At 40.3% G+C, this 15,136-nt stretch overlaps 1 long non-coding RNA gene across 1 annotated transcript in view; it reads right to left on the bottom strand.

Annotated features, from left to right (window-relative positions):
• The window catches only part of LOC137167035 (uncharacterized), a 114,870-nt gene that overhangs the window by 51,498 nt on the left and 48,236 nt on the right, over nt 1-15,136 (bottom strand). Inside the window, exon 2 of the long non-coding RNA XR_010923936.1 lies at nt 10,900-11,010. This is a non-coding gene — a long non-coding RNA (uncharacterized lncRNA). The remainder of the gene's footprint in view (nt 1-10,899; nt 11,011-15,136) is intronic.

The raw sequence follows: 15,136 nt of genomic DNA, 5'->3' as shown, positions 1-15,136 counted from the left end.
TGCACCAATCCTTGCCCAGGCTGTGATTAAGGGCACTATTTATTTAATTTTTTTTTTTAAATACAAAAAGATGCTCATCCAAGGTTCCATGAGCCAGATTTTTAAAGATATTTAGGTGCCTAACTCCCATTATACCTTTACAAATGTGGCCCTATGCACCTTAGCATAATTAATCACACAATAAATACATTCGAATTAAACCTCAGCAGCATTGAAATCAGCTCCACAGGAACTTGGTCATCCAGTTAGCCACCTACCCCTATCATCCAGGAAGCATGCACCCAGCCTTCTCTAAAGATACAAGCAAACAGATTTCTTTTGTAGTATGTCCTGAAAGTCACCATATTAAGGGTATTTTGGACCAACCAGGGAGAAAATTCTAGAGTCTTGGAGCCCTCTCGGAGAACACTGCGCCTACAGCTCCATGAGGTCATGTTGCATGAAAATACTGCATCTCATTGCAGTAAAGTACATGCCAGTATAGCAATAAGATACTTGCCAGTTTTTACAGCTTTCATTATAGTTTTCAAATATGTAAATAGTTTTGCTGAATGCATAATCAAGGTTCTCTAGCTATACCCCAAAACAGACCACACACCCCAAAATATTAATTGAATCCCACAAGTATGACATCTGAATTCTTTATGTGCTTTTTGCAAAATTTGGATGCAGCCTTAAAGGACTGACCATAATGCAGGGGTTCAGGACCAGATTTAGAGGAAGGTGACCCAGGCGACTGCCCGGGATGTCAGGCTTGAGGGGACACCAGGCTTAAGGTGCTGTTTTTGTTGTTAGTGACAAAAGGGAAAACAGAGTGTCTGAAGTAAAATGTTTTAGGTAGTCTGTATGTAGATTATTTTTCACTAACCTCCTTGAACAATTGTTCAGATCCCAGGACAGCTGAGTTGGCAATATCACTGCCTTAATTCAAAGCATTGTCTTTTCCCTTCCATTTTGAAAAAATGACTGATAGTTTAGATTTCTATTCAGCAGAAATATGATTTCATAAAGTGCCAACTCTGTGGGTTTTATGGCCGAGCAACTGGGAAGGAGTAAGGCAGATTCTGCTGACTTTTCTTTGGCCACATCTTTTATTGCTAAGCCATCTTACTTCTGCTTTGGTGAACATGCTGGGGAACAATAAGTTATTGCTTCTTTTTAGCTTATCAATGGCCCATAGACCTTGATGATGACTATATTATTAGGACATGAGCTGAGCATGAGATCAGGAAACAGTAATAAATATGAGCAGGGATTAACTTTGAGCTTCACTAGAAATTCCATTATTTCCCTCAAAGCAGCCCCATTGGTTTTCTTAATGTCTGTAAGAGTTAAGCTAACTGGCATGTACAGGTTCTAAATCAGAATATTCAAATATGTCTGTAACAAAATACATCTATATGGACTGAAAGCAAAGGTCAGATTCTGACATTGTAATACTGGTGTAAATCTGAAATGATTCCATTCAGTTCCTCTAGACTTATAACCCCTATAAATGAGATCAGAATCTGACCCTGACCATTAGGTAGAGGATCATTTTCTTTTCTTTCACACACAACTCATTTTGTTATTTGCCAAATGAGAAAGGAAAACACACACACACACACACACACACACACACACACACGCCACTGTTAGATTATTCAGTAAAAATCTAATGCATAGCCAGCAGTCTTTAGAAATGGTACTGTGGTAAAAGATCATGGAGGAGTTCCTCACCCTTCCTCCATATCATTTCTGTTCCACTGGTCAAAAGGAGATCAAAAGCCCCAGTTCCAGCCAGACAAGAGAGTAAGGCTTCTGTGGACCCCCTCACATGCCATGGCATAGGGAATGTGTTAGGGGAGGGGACACAACACCCAGCTCTCTGGGTAGGCTGGCACAGGAAATCCTAAGGTTAACAAAACTTTTTACACATGCCTCCATAGTTATCTAAGTTATGCCAAGGGCCACTCTCTCCCTCACAGCAGCCCTGGATCTAAGATGCACAGCACAGAATTTCACTCCGTATCTGCGCCAGACTGTCCTATGCGGTGAGGTAATGTTTCCCTTTGGTTTTAGGATAAGAGAGAAACTATTAAACAATTTCTCTTTTACCCTTTTACTTATGCAGATATTTGCTAGATGCAGGCAGCTGGCCATCAGCTGTTCTGAGGGTCTTGGATGACAAAAGCATCAAGTGACAATGATGTATAGATTGGTCCTTAATGTTCCACGAGCCCTTTATGATACTTAAACCTTCTCGTCAAACCCCAATAACCACTATGGAGTAGCAGAGTGACAGCAGGTGATATCATGCAATAAAGACGACATTATTTAACTTCTATTCCACAGAACAAATAAGTTTAATATGGCAGCAGGTTAAAGTTTCCAACCAATAGGTAGATTACTGTTAAGTTCAGATGGTGTCAGAACCATAATTAAGAATTTCTTGAGTTTCTAGCATATAGGGTTTTTAAAAAGCAATTATGTTTTATTTGCATTGTTTTGAACAACCATACATTCTCATTATTTAACCTATCAATTGCTTTTTGGGTCTAAGAATATATTTTTTCAATTTTCAACTCTTCTCAAAGTAGGTAGTGGCTACATTAAGAATGCCTCAGACTAAACCTAATTTTCTGTGGCTGACTATAACAAAGAAGGAGAGTTTGTATATGATGCTCCAAGCATATAATAATAAGAATGTGGAAGAACTCTAGAACTTTAGCAGAGGGCTGTGATAGAAAATGTGGTGTCATTTTCTCAGTCTCTTAGAAATAACTATTGGTCATTGTCTCACTGTTACTCTGAACAAGGTCATTCCTTTCATGTGGTTTCTTAGATAATGACACCTTATGCATAATAATGAATTTCATAATATAAGGAGCATGTGGCACTGAATATACAAATGCAAAACTTCAAAGAAGATAATAAAATTACTAGTTGGCTGAAAGTATCATGCAAAATGAACCAGCGGATCTTTGCTACCAAGGTTCTTCATAATCACCTTGATCTAATAACTGTGTGTTTTCAGAGGAATGTCAGGTTTGATGTTTAAACCTAAGATGATTTAAATTCTTCTGCACCTTCTTAAAAAAGCTTCTAGCCTTTTTCAGTCTGAAGTGTAAAGTTATATTATGTGCTCTGCAACTCTTCTGTGCAAGCTTCACAGATTTTACGTCTTTACTAAGTCTCCTGATTATTGGATTTAGCAGATGTTTACATTTTCAATCAATCATGGTGGACAGCTCTCTTTTTTAATTATCTTAAAGTGTCAATTATTGCATCATCTTTTGCCTCTACTGAATAGATAATAGTGAAATCTTTTATGTTTATTAGCCAAAAACAGAGAGACTTTTTATTATCTGAGCTGACCACCATAAAGCACACTTCAGTAATGCAGCTGCTGCTGCTAGATATGAATGGTTTGAATGAAAAGATCTAGCTGCCGAGCCAGGGCTGTGCTCGGCAACTGAGTTGTTCCACTGAATCAAAGCAGCCTTAAAGCTAACTGTTCTGGCCCTTTGAGGAACTCCACTATGCATGGGGGTCCTCCAGAGGTGGACAGCCACCTTAGTACCTGCTGGCTCTTCCATTTGTGGCTGAAAGCATAGGAGGTGTGACTACAAGGAAGCACATGAATCCACCAGGAATCGCAGGACACACGGAAGCCTCAGCCATGTGCTTCCTTGAGGTCCTAGAACCACGGGGTGAGAAGGAACCGCCAGGGTCATCTAATGTAACCCGTTGCCAAGATGCAGGATTTATTGTGTCTAAACAGTCCGAGACAGATGGCTAGTCAGCCTCCTTTTGAAAGCCTTCAGTGAAAGAGCTTCCATGACTTCCCGAGGCAATCTGTTCCATTGTCCTACTGTTCTTACAGTTAGGAAGTTTTTCCTGAGATTTAATATAAATCTACTATGCTGTAGTTTGAACTCATTGCCTATGGTCCTGCCTTCTGTGGCAAGAGAGAACAACTTTTCTCCATCTTTTTTGTGGCAGCCTTTCAAGTATCTGAAGACTGCTATCATATCCCCCCTTAATCTCCTTTTTTTCCAAACTAAATATACCCAGTTCCTTCAGCCTTTGCTTGCATGGCTTGCATTCCATCCCTTTAATCGTCTTTGTTGCTCCCCTGTAGATTCTTTCCAGTTTCTCTACATCCTTTCTATACATTGGCGATCAAAATTGGACATAGTACTCCAGCTGAGGCCTAACCATGGCTAAGTAGATCAGTACTATCACCTCCCATTACTTGCATGCTATACCTCTGTTAATGCAACCTAAAATTGTATTTGCTTCTTTAGCAACAGCATTGCATTGCTGACTCATGTTGAGGCTGTGGTGATCCATCACAACTGCTAGATCCTTCTCAGCACTGCTGCTGCCAAGGCAATTTTCCCCCATTCTATATTTGTGCATTTGGTTTTTCTTCCCTAAGTGTAGCATCTTACATTTGTCTTTGCTGAATTTCATTTAGTTGTCCATAGCCCAGTTTTCCACTTTATCAAGATCCCTCTCAATTTTAGCTGTATCCTCCCAAGTACTGGGAACCCCCCGGCTGTGTCATCTGCAGACTTGATCAGTAATGCTCTCTTTACCCACATCCAGGTCATGAATAAAGATTTTAAACACTGGACCAGAACAGATCCATGTGGAACCGCTTTTGAAACCTTCCTCCAATTCACCATCATTCCATTAAGAGTTAACTCTTTGTTTGTGATGGTTTAACTAACTCTATATCCACTTAATGGTAGTTTTGTGAAACTTTCATTTCTCCAGCTTGCACAGATCCTCTTGGCCCAACACCTGACCCAAATAATCTACAAGGATCTATCTGAGTCACAATGTAGCTTTAGTGCTCCGTGGAGCGCTGTTAACATAATATTCGTCATTTGACAATTACAGTGAAAACGTCATAAACACTACCAACCTTTGTACATCATGTTTCTTATCTAACTAAGGCATTTGACATGGTCAACCGCACTGCCATCTGAAAATTTCTTGCTAAATTTGGATGTCCAGACAAAATTTATTAACATGATTTGGCAATTCCATGAAGACATGGTTGGAAGAGAGAGTTGATGGTGATCTAATAGACCACAAACGGGGTGAAGCAAGGATGTGTCGTTGCTCATAGTCTTTTTGGTCTATCCTTTGCTGAAATGCTAGAGGACGCCCTTTGTGGCTTTTCAAAGGGTCTCTTTATACGCCTCCTCACTGGTAAGCTCTTCAAGTTTTCCCTTCTTCATGTGAACACCAAGGTGATAGAAGCATTAAACCAGGAACTGCTCTATGATGATGATTATGTCTTGATGGTGCACTCTGAAGCAGCACTACAGATCTTACAAACTTCTTTGCTGTCGCAGCTTATTTTGGTCTCACCTTCAGTCAAACAAAAACTGAAGTTATGTAGATATGAAGTTATGCCAGCTCCTCAATGACCTTACCAAGACCTTTCAATGCTTGAAAGATACCACACTCCAAGCTGTCAAACCTGTTTACCTTATCTTGACAGCATGTTGAGTAACAAAGTGACAATCAACCATGCAGTGGATGCGTGAATTAAAAAAGCCAGAACCACACGTGGTCACTTCTATTACCAATATGTTAACAGGGAATCTGTCTACAGACAGACAACAAAGTCTAGAACACTATTGTCCTCATAACACTGCTCTATGGGTGCAAAACATGGACCTGTTATCAACGGCATACTAAAAAGTTGGTCAGTTTCCATTTGCGATACCTACGATGATTGTTGGGCATCAAATGGCAGGAGCTGGTTTCTAACACAGAAGTCCTGGGGAAAGCTGTTCAGTCAGCATCCAGGCTCATTTGATCTCTGCTCGACTGAGATGGACTGGCCATATAATTAGTATACGTGAAACCTGTCTACCAAAACAAGTTATATACTGAATTAAGCTCTGGCAATCGTAAGCGTGGAGGGCAGATGAAACACTTCAGACAAAAGCTGCACAAATGGAACATTTCTGACTCGAGCTTTGAGCAACTGGCTATTGATTGTATTACATGGCACCACACTAAGGGTGAGTGGCCCATGATTTTGAGAAGAATAGCATTGAGCAGCTAGTAGCACAGCTCTGGACATAGAAACAATGTGCAGCTGGAGGCCGAAAAAAATAGTTTGATATCTGAGAGCAAAGCTATCCGAGGCCTAACACATGGAGATCTAACAAACGAGAGGAACAGTGATAGTTTAACATCCTGCAGTCTATTTTGCTGTCACTTAAACATCTTAGTGCCCTGGGATTCTAGGGCCATAATTGTGTTTATAAATGCATGGGAAACATCCTGCTTTAACATTCTGTAACACCTTGGAGCGTTGTTCGTCAGAACTTATGTATGTTTGTTTGGGAACATTCTGAGGCCCTTTAGCTATAATGTGTAAGTGTCTGATGTATATCCAGAATGCATTTGTTGGGTAAATCAGGGCACATCCGTTGTAAATAGGCCTCTGTTAATGGCAGTGGAATTCATATTGATGATTAATTTTACCCTGTCATCTGTTTTCTTTCTAAGATTGTAGTTCCTCTGATTATTAGAATGTAGTATTTGGTAGGTATGTGATCCCATTTAGTGAACTTAAGAATGTTTTGTTAGAAGTAAAAAGTTAGTTTGTGTGACTGAGGAGTGAATGAAGTTTGAGTTTGTAGAAAATAAGGAGGTGGAGAGGCAGCAGCCTTAAATCTCCACGGCAGCAGGAGGGAGGGAAGATGCTTTGTTTAAATTAATATTTACAACCCAGATGGCTGAAGAACATGGACCAAGATAACCCCAAAACACCCAAGTTAACACCCAAGAACAGGAACAAGCCAAAGTGTAAAACAGGAACAGGAGGAGAACAGAAAGCTTTCACGTCTGCAACATCAAAAGTGATTATTAATCACATCAAACGCAGAGGCAGCATGACATGGCAAAATCCTTAGACTTACATGCAAAGACTCATTAGTACAAACTAGGATTGCCAACGTCGTCTTCAACATCAAGGTGACTAGCATCTATCACATGGATGGAATTTTCAATACTAGGCTCTCTGTGAGAGCACAGATGTCCGTGGGAACAAATATGCAGTTGCAATCATGTTTAAGCTTGCAATCATCTGTTTTGAACATGCGGGTGCATGAAGTTCTACATGCACAGTTACCTCTCTGTACTCACACAGGAATAGGAGCTTTGTCATTTACTTCAGTGGGAGCTGGGTCAGGCCCCTGGAACCTGTTTGCATGCCATATGTTATGTGCCTAATTTGATATATTGGCCTTTACTGTATCTACAAACCCTATGTATTTGGATCACCCACTTCCAACTTGCCTCAGAATCCATATGCTAGCTAGTCTATGCCATGGGAGAAGAAGCTTAATACATTTAAAAACAAAAGTGTAAAAAGAATGTTTAAAGTGTATTATTCTCTATAAATATTGTTTGTTTTATTGCTACAGGAATATATTCATGTTGTGCCACTTGTTCTCATTATAATCATTCCCATGGGACTGCATTCATGTGGTCTCTTTTTTCTACTCTAATTATGTATGTTATTAAAAGGAGGCGCCCACTTTGTAATGCGTAGCATAATCTAAAACTAACACTATTAACTGGTACTAATTTAACAATAGAGATGGGAGAATTTAAAAAGGTTTCAAAGGTGAAATCCTGGTCCCAAGGAAGTCAATAGCTAAATTCCTATTAATTTAGATGGAGCAAGAGTTCATCACAGGTTTAAAAAAAAAATTTTTTTTTTTAATTTATTGCTTTGCAAAACAAAAAAGCAGAGGCAGAAAGAGAAAACATGAAACCTACTCCGAATGGGCTAGAAATAGGTTTACTTAAATAAAAATGTAACCTTCCTGCCAGACTGAGTCGGCAGCAGCAAGGGCCGGGTTCTATATCTAAGGGTCCCTGTCGATACCACACCAAACTTGCTTGAGCCCCCACCCAGTCACCTGGGAAACCACACACTATCCCCTGGGCGCCCCCAAAGTGCAATACTTCCCCTCTCGCAAGCACAGAGTCTGAGTGTAGAAAAGTTCCAAAGGGGTAGTCATGTTAGTCTGTATACAGCAAAAACAATGAGAGTTCTGTAGCACTTTAAAGATTAACAAATTTAAGTTTAGCAGGCATAAGCTTTCGTGAGCTGCAGCTCACTTCCTCAAATGCAGTTGGTAGAAATGATACAACAAATAGGAAACATATATAGAAGGCAACATATGCATATCCCAGGGCATAGATAACAATGGTGGAGGTGGCTAAAAGCCAGGTACTTGAGGCATAATGACAACCATTGAGTAGGAGGTGAGAATGGGTGATCAGAGCAAATTACTTCTTGTAATGAGATAGCCATTCCAAATCTCTGTTTAAACCCAGTTTGAATGTGTCAAGTTTGCAGATAGAAACTGCTGAGTATGAAATTCTTTCAGGTCTGTTCTTGAAGTTTTTTTTGAGAAGTACAGCAACTTTCAGGTCAGCGACAGAGTGCCCTGGGAGATTGAAGTGTTCTCCCACTGGTTTATGGATGTTATTATTTTTTGTGTCTGATTTGTGTCCATTTATCCTTTTGCGAAGTGATAGTCCAGTTTGGCCAATGTACATGGCAGAGGGGCATTGCTGGCACATGATGGCATATATAACATTAGTGGATGTGCAGGTGAATGAGCCCTTTATGGTGTGATTGATGTGGTTAGGACCACTGAGTGTAGAAAGTAAATCTTTTAATAACAGAAAGGAAGTAACATAGCACTGGTTTGGGAAACAGAATTCATGAACTCAATGAGCCAAACCCATCCCAGAGTATGGGGAGCGTCCTTCACCTCCCCCTTCTTGCTTTCCCCTGTACTGACCATCGTAGTTGCAATGTCCATCTCTCAGTCGGGGCTCAGCCAGTCCCCCTATGCAGGCTCCTGTCTGACACAGGCTTGACCAGGCCCCCTCCGCTGCTGTCTCCTACCGCCTTTGGGCCTCACTCAGTCCCTGACCGCTGGCAGCAACCTGCCTGGCTCCCGCTGATCCTGGTGTTGACCACATCTAGCTCCTGCCGACCGCTGGTACCGATCACACCGGGCTCCCGCTAACAGCACCTGGCTGGCTCCTACTGTGCCGGCCTCTCTGCCGACCGCACGAGGTTGGGACCGACTGTTCCAGCCTCCCACCAGAGTTGACTGTTGCTCACTCAACTCTGTTAGTTGACAGGCAAGGTTTCCCAGATCCTCTACTGGTTCAGCTCTTTAGTGATTTCAGCTCTTAGTGAATTTCAGCTTCATGTGTAAATCTCCTGCTGACACACAGGCAATGTCCCTGCTTTCAAGGAACAAAAGACTCCAAGAGGAGTAATTAATTCTACCTTTTAACAATGGGAGGAAATAGTCACTCCATGCCTGGGGGTGACCCTTTGCCAGGGCTGGTGCAGTCCCAATAGAAGATTTCTCACACCTCCACTTTACAATGCTGAAACATCTGTCCGCCACCCTTGTGGAGCTCTGTTTAGTGTAGGGTGAAGTATTTTATCATAACAGACTGAGCACAGTTCTGTGACATCTGTTCATACAATTGAAGGACAACATTTCATTACCCCAGCAGTTAACACAAGTGGTTTGTAGCCCAAAACCAGCCCTGCTAGCCATTTCCCATTATGCTCAGCACCTAGGTAAATTATGCTAAGTACTTAATTGTACTCATGCAAATACAAAGCCCATGCAAATGAAGTGCTCACCCCCCCTTTCAGCTGACTGAGCAGGAGGGAATGCCAATCAGACCTGGCTTGTAAAATAAATTTATTTTACACCTCTGGGCTAAAAAAGGAATCCTGAAACTACCAGTCCTGGACACAACACCACCACCACCACCGCTAAATTAAGCCAGTGTATTAAGAGCCATTATAGTTTATTGTATTACTTTGCAAAGATGTCCTCAGCTAATAATCACCCTTAGTTATTAGTAATATCTTTACCATGCAATGTTTAATAGAAACTGCCTTGATAGCTGTAGCAACATTAAAAGGACTACACAATGATGCAAGTATGACACTCATTATTAGACATTCCAAAAATCAGAAGTAAAACCAAACTCACTATCTCACTTACATATTCAAAAAATGAGACTCTGAAACTTCACAAAATGTACATGCATATACTCTGGTTTCATCCAGCTAACCATCTAGTCCAATGGTTTCCAACCTGGGGGTGGGGGGCTGGACCCCCTTGGGGGGAGAGGGGGCACCAAAGATTCCAGAGGATCCATGAGGCTTGTAATATTGACGTCATTTAGCCCCCCATATCCGTGCTGGACACAGCAGCCTTGAGCTCTGCACTGGCCAGAGTGGAGGAGCAGCCCCCTCTCAGCCCCACACCAGCTGGGCGCCCGATCAGAGAGGAGTAGCCCCAGCCACTGGGGACCTGAAGCAGTGCCAGCCAACCCACCAGGGACTACCTCCATTACCCTCAGTCCATGTTCTATTTCAGTCGCTCCTTGCTTTCCTGGCAGGAGTGCTGGAGCTCTGGTGGTTCCTCACTGCACAATGGCCTCTTGGAGGAGTTATTCCAGATGTACACGATGTTAATGAAAGAAGAATTTAAGCAATTTTATCTTACCATCCAACATGTCTTCACTTTAATTCATTCCCATCACATTAACATATTACTCTAATTCCAAAACCAATATGCTGATTAAACCTTCACATTCCCTATTCTGCAATCCCTTTGTATGGGACATCCTTCAATGAGAGTTTCACATGTAGAAGAATTACAGCATCAAGCCTATAACAGTAGTTCTTTCTGTACGTTTGACTTAGTTAAACTCTGCAATAATTGGAAAGCAGTTCTTTGTAAGTTAGCTTTAAGCACTAAAAAAAACTACTTACCTAATCTTAAGTACTTAGCCATATTTATGTACATCAGTGATACTTACCCTTTTCATACCATGGGCTGCTTCTAGTGGAATCCTTGCGCAGGTACCTCCACTCAAAATCCCAGTTGCAATTTCATGCCTTCTCTACACCAGATATAGCATTTGATTACACTAATAAATAAGAATAGGACAGAATTAGAGAAAATGAAAAATAAACTGGCTTTAAAGCAATGATATATGGCTGCTTGGTTACATTTATCCATAAAGTGTTTATATACTGGGGGTTTTGTTTGTTTGTTTGTTTTTTTTTTTGTTTTTTTTTTTGAGTGCACTTATTTATGGGTGAGATTTCAAAAGCAATCAGCATTTATTTAACTCTGCCCCCATTGGTGTCAATATGAATTTTAACATGAACTTCACTAGAGGCAGAGATAAACCAACACTCAGCACATTTGAAAATCCCACTTTATATTTATTAGGGCCTAATAGAGTTGGTGAAATCATTTTTAGAAAAAGGAATCTCAAATAATTTCATGAAGAAATGTGGCAAATCAGTTCAATCTGGATTTATTCAGGGGGGTCTAGAGTAAGTCATATTTTTCATTGTCCTATTAACTATCGGCACAGCTAACGCTACTTCATATGAAAACATTTGTGAATCCTATGGGCTATTTTCTATTTGCTGTTTGAGTTCATTATTCTCTCTGCTTCCAGTCAGAGCAGAAACATCATGTGACTTAACAAGTAGTTGTAGTGGACAGTCAATATTTCCTCCACGATTATTTTTCTCTCACCTACAGAGGTGAAAGGTAGTGAGATGCCTCTTCCTGCCCAAACAGAGGCATGTGAAGAAGAGAGGGATGCTCCTCCAACACAGCGAAAGAGTTGAGAAGAATTCCCCTCCACCACACACTCAGTTTTTGCCAGTTGCCAGAGATCAGTGTGTCAAGTAAAGAGGACCCCAGAACTGTGCCAATTGTGGGGAGCAGGAGACAAATGTAGTTGGGGTTATGGATTTACTCCACATGAATTCATGGAGGTAGGAGCATGGGAGCAGGAGCAGGCTGGAGAGGCAGCTGCCAAAGGTTCTCAAGCATGGCAGAGTCCATGATACTAAAAGGAGTGCTAGCTGCAGCCGTATTTAAATATAAGGGCTTCACTGCACAGTTTGAAATTTGGAGATTTAAATGCTGCACTGGGAGGCAAATTGTGATAACAGAAATAACTTGCAGTCTTGTGCTCTCTTTAGTACAGTTATTCACTGGGGGAAAATAGTCCAATTTGGAGGCACTTCTAGAGTAGCACTGAATGACTAATTTATATGAGAAAATGAAGTATGTCACTTATTGCACTCATGATACTGATAAAAAGGAGTTTGTAGAAAGAAGTCTCAGGTTACAGAAAGCATGCATGCTCACAGTAAAACATAACAAAAGTACATTTGATTGTAAAATGACAGTCATCTCCCATATGAAGTTATGTTCCCTGTTTGAACACAGTGCAGATTTAATGAATATCATTTTTCAAACATTCAAACTACTAATTGCTTTCTTTTCAGCTTCATTAGTGAAATGGCAAATCTTCAGTCTTTCAAAATTCCATGCAAAATATCACGCCAATTGGGTTTTTTTTTGTTTTTTTTTTGGTAGTCAAGAAAGGTGTTACAAGAATCATTAACTGAAGAGTCAAACGAACTGTGCTTTTCTTGTATATGCAAGTGTACAATAACCAATATACCAAATATTACTGCCTTCAAATAAGGTGAGTGAGGTAAAAGAATTAGTGTGTTTACAGACTGATTCCCCTCTCACGTGTTCAGGTGCAAATCAGGAGTAACTTTATTCAAGTCAATGGGGTTACCCCAGTCTAAAATCAGTGTAAGAGATGAGAATCAGACACAAACTAATATCACAATTGTTTTATTTATTCCTATTTATGCATTTGTTAGAGGGCTTCTTACTTAGTCACCTGAGTAAAATGAATTCAGAATTAAGTGAATACCAGTTGGACAATTTTTTTGCTATTGCTGAACTGAACTTCCAGTTAGCCTTAATTCATTCACAGAGGTGTCCAACCACCCTAGATATACTGCTTTAGTCATCTCCAAGGGTGGGATACGGGTGAGCAACTGCTCCCCTTGCATGCTATAGATGAGAACTCCATATTAGCACTGGGCTAGGCTAGCATGAAGAAGATTGATGGGCATGGGCCAGGAGAGAGGAAATGTGATAACAGACAGTGGCCCTGTTCTGGGGCAGGGGGCCTGAAGGGGAGCAGCCAGTAGTGCGGTCCATAGACGAGTACAGTAGCCATGAAGGGGCAGCATTGCAGCCTCACTGCCTACCTGTGGCTAGAGAGAACATATATAATCCCATCTTCTGCCCACTCACCCTACCTCAGACCACTTTTGCAGGCTTTAGGGAAGGGTGAATTTCCTAGTAGTCACCCAGACCAACTCTTCTCTCAAGCACAGTGGGCAAAAGTTTCCAGTTATCCTTTCACTGAATATGCACAACTAAACTACAGAAATTCAAGGATTTGGAAGAAATTTTACAATTTTTTATCATTTAAATCCACATCTGAAAAGGACATTCACAACTACCATTCAAGTTATTCAGCTATTTACAGGTGCATTTTTCCCTAGTTATAGACAAATGGAATATGAGAGAGCAAGAACCGCAAGTGAAGTATTCTTTACTACAAAGAAAGTACCAAAAGAGAGATTGCAACAGCATAAGCCAGGCTCCAGCCATTTAGTAAGTAGAATCATAAAGTAACCAAGGATAATAGGAGTCAGAACGTTTTTGTCAAAGCCAAAATGTTAGGCAGAGCTATATTAATTTTGACAATGTTGTCAAGAAGGTTTGAGGTTCAGGGTTCTCTAGTCACTTTTAATGACACACAAAGAGAAAGAGAAAGACACTCTAATAAAAAACCTGTGCTTTTTGATCCAAAAGCAGCTATTTCAACATAATGCTGGTTTGCAAAATTTTTCAAAAGGCTTCAGTTTTGTCCCAATGAGGAGTAGAAACAATTTTTGAAACCTTGAAAGTTGTTGCGAAACAGAATTGTCATGTTCTGGCCAGGTCTATTTGCTAGACATCAGATGATACCTAATGAGGTATTCAGAGAATTTTCTAAACCAATGGCTGGTTCACTGCATGTTTGTGATTGGCTGGCAGCTCACCTTCCTTTTGAGCCTCAGTCTGAGAGATGCTAAACTCAATCATCTCCATACTGAACAACAGGGATGAAAGAATCATAAAACCAGAGAATCCAGCAACCTTTTTTTGCCTTACAACAGTGGGCACAGTGATCCTGAAATAGAAGAAACAGCGCTACTAAAATTATGCACTGTGGTATACAACAACATGGAGGTTTAAGTGAAAAGATGCCAGTAAATAAACAAACACACATTCTATCACTGTGGGGCCGGTAAGATTTTTTTTTTTGTGTGGATGCTTTGGTTTCTGCTGCAATCTTCTTATAAATAAATAAAATCAATCAATCAATCTTCAGAACGTCTCTTTCAATCCATCACATTAGAAGCAGACTAAGAGACAATAGCAATTTTATTAGCAAAACCCTGAATTTATGCCATGGTTGAGTCATTTATGTATCCAAAACAGCAAACTTGAGAGTGTGAGATACCAGTTGAATGCTTTTAATTCTTACTTAGCATTCATTGGCCACTTCTGCCACTTCAATATTACCTATGCTACAGCTGCTTATCAAATGGTTCTCATTAAAAAAACAGAGACACTCACACAATATGTATGCTGCAGTCCAAGAATTTGGGACAGCATCTACAATAGTCACAAAATATAATGGCTCAGACAACTAATTATACACTTGATGATGTTTCAGTCTGATATACATTGACATTTAATTATTTCATTTAATCGAAAATGAAGTGCTTTAAGGCCTTGCTCCTGAGAAGACTTACTCATGTGCTTCAAGTTAAAATATGTCTTAGAATGGTAAAACTCTGGGGCAAAAATTGCATAATCCTGTAAAGGTGGGCAAAGCCCAGGAGCACACTGTGGTTAGTACACTGAGACAAGTAGTAATAAGTACAGTGAGGGAAATTCATCAGCAGTGTGACATCACTGATTTCCCACCACCACCGATAACGTTTTAGAAAGACTGAGAATCATCTAGTATGATGATTCTAAGAATAAAATAAATTTACCATTTAGACTAAAATCTATTCACTTCTCTATAATTAATGCTTTCTTTATATTGGTTCAAAAACCTTCACCGATAATGAAAAGAACTTCTTGTCTAATATTTCTGG

This window comes from Emydura macquarii, unplaced genomic scaffold (assembly GCF_026122565.2).
Source record: "Emydura macquarii macquarii isolate MOO-44397 ecotype Brisbane River unplaced genomic scaffold, CSIRO-AGI_Emac_v2 contig_2897, whole genome shotgun sequence".
Lineage (NCBI taxonomy): Eukaryota > Metazoa > Chordata > Testudines > Chelidae > Emydura > Emydura macquarii.
The sequence above is the reverse complement of the archived record's forward strand: the minus strand, read 5'-3'. Positions and strand labels throughout refer to the sequence as shown.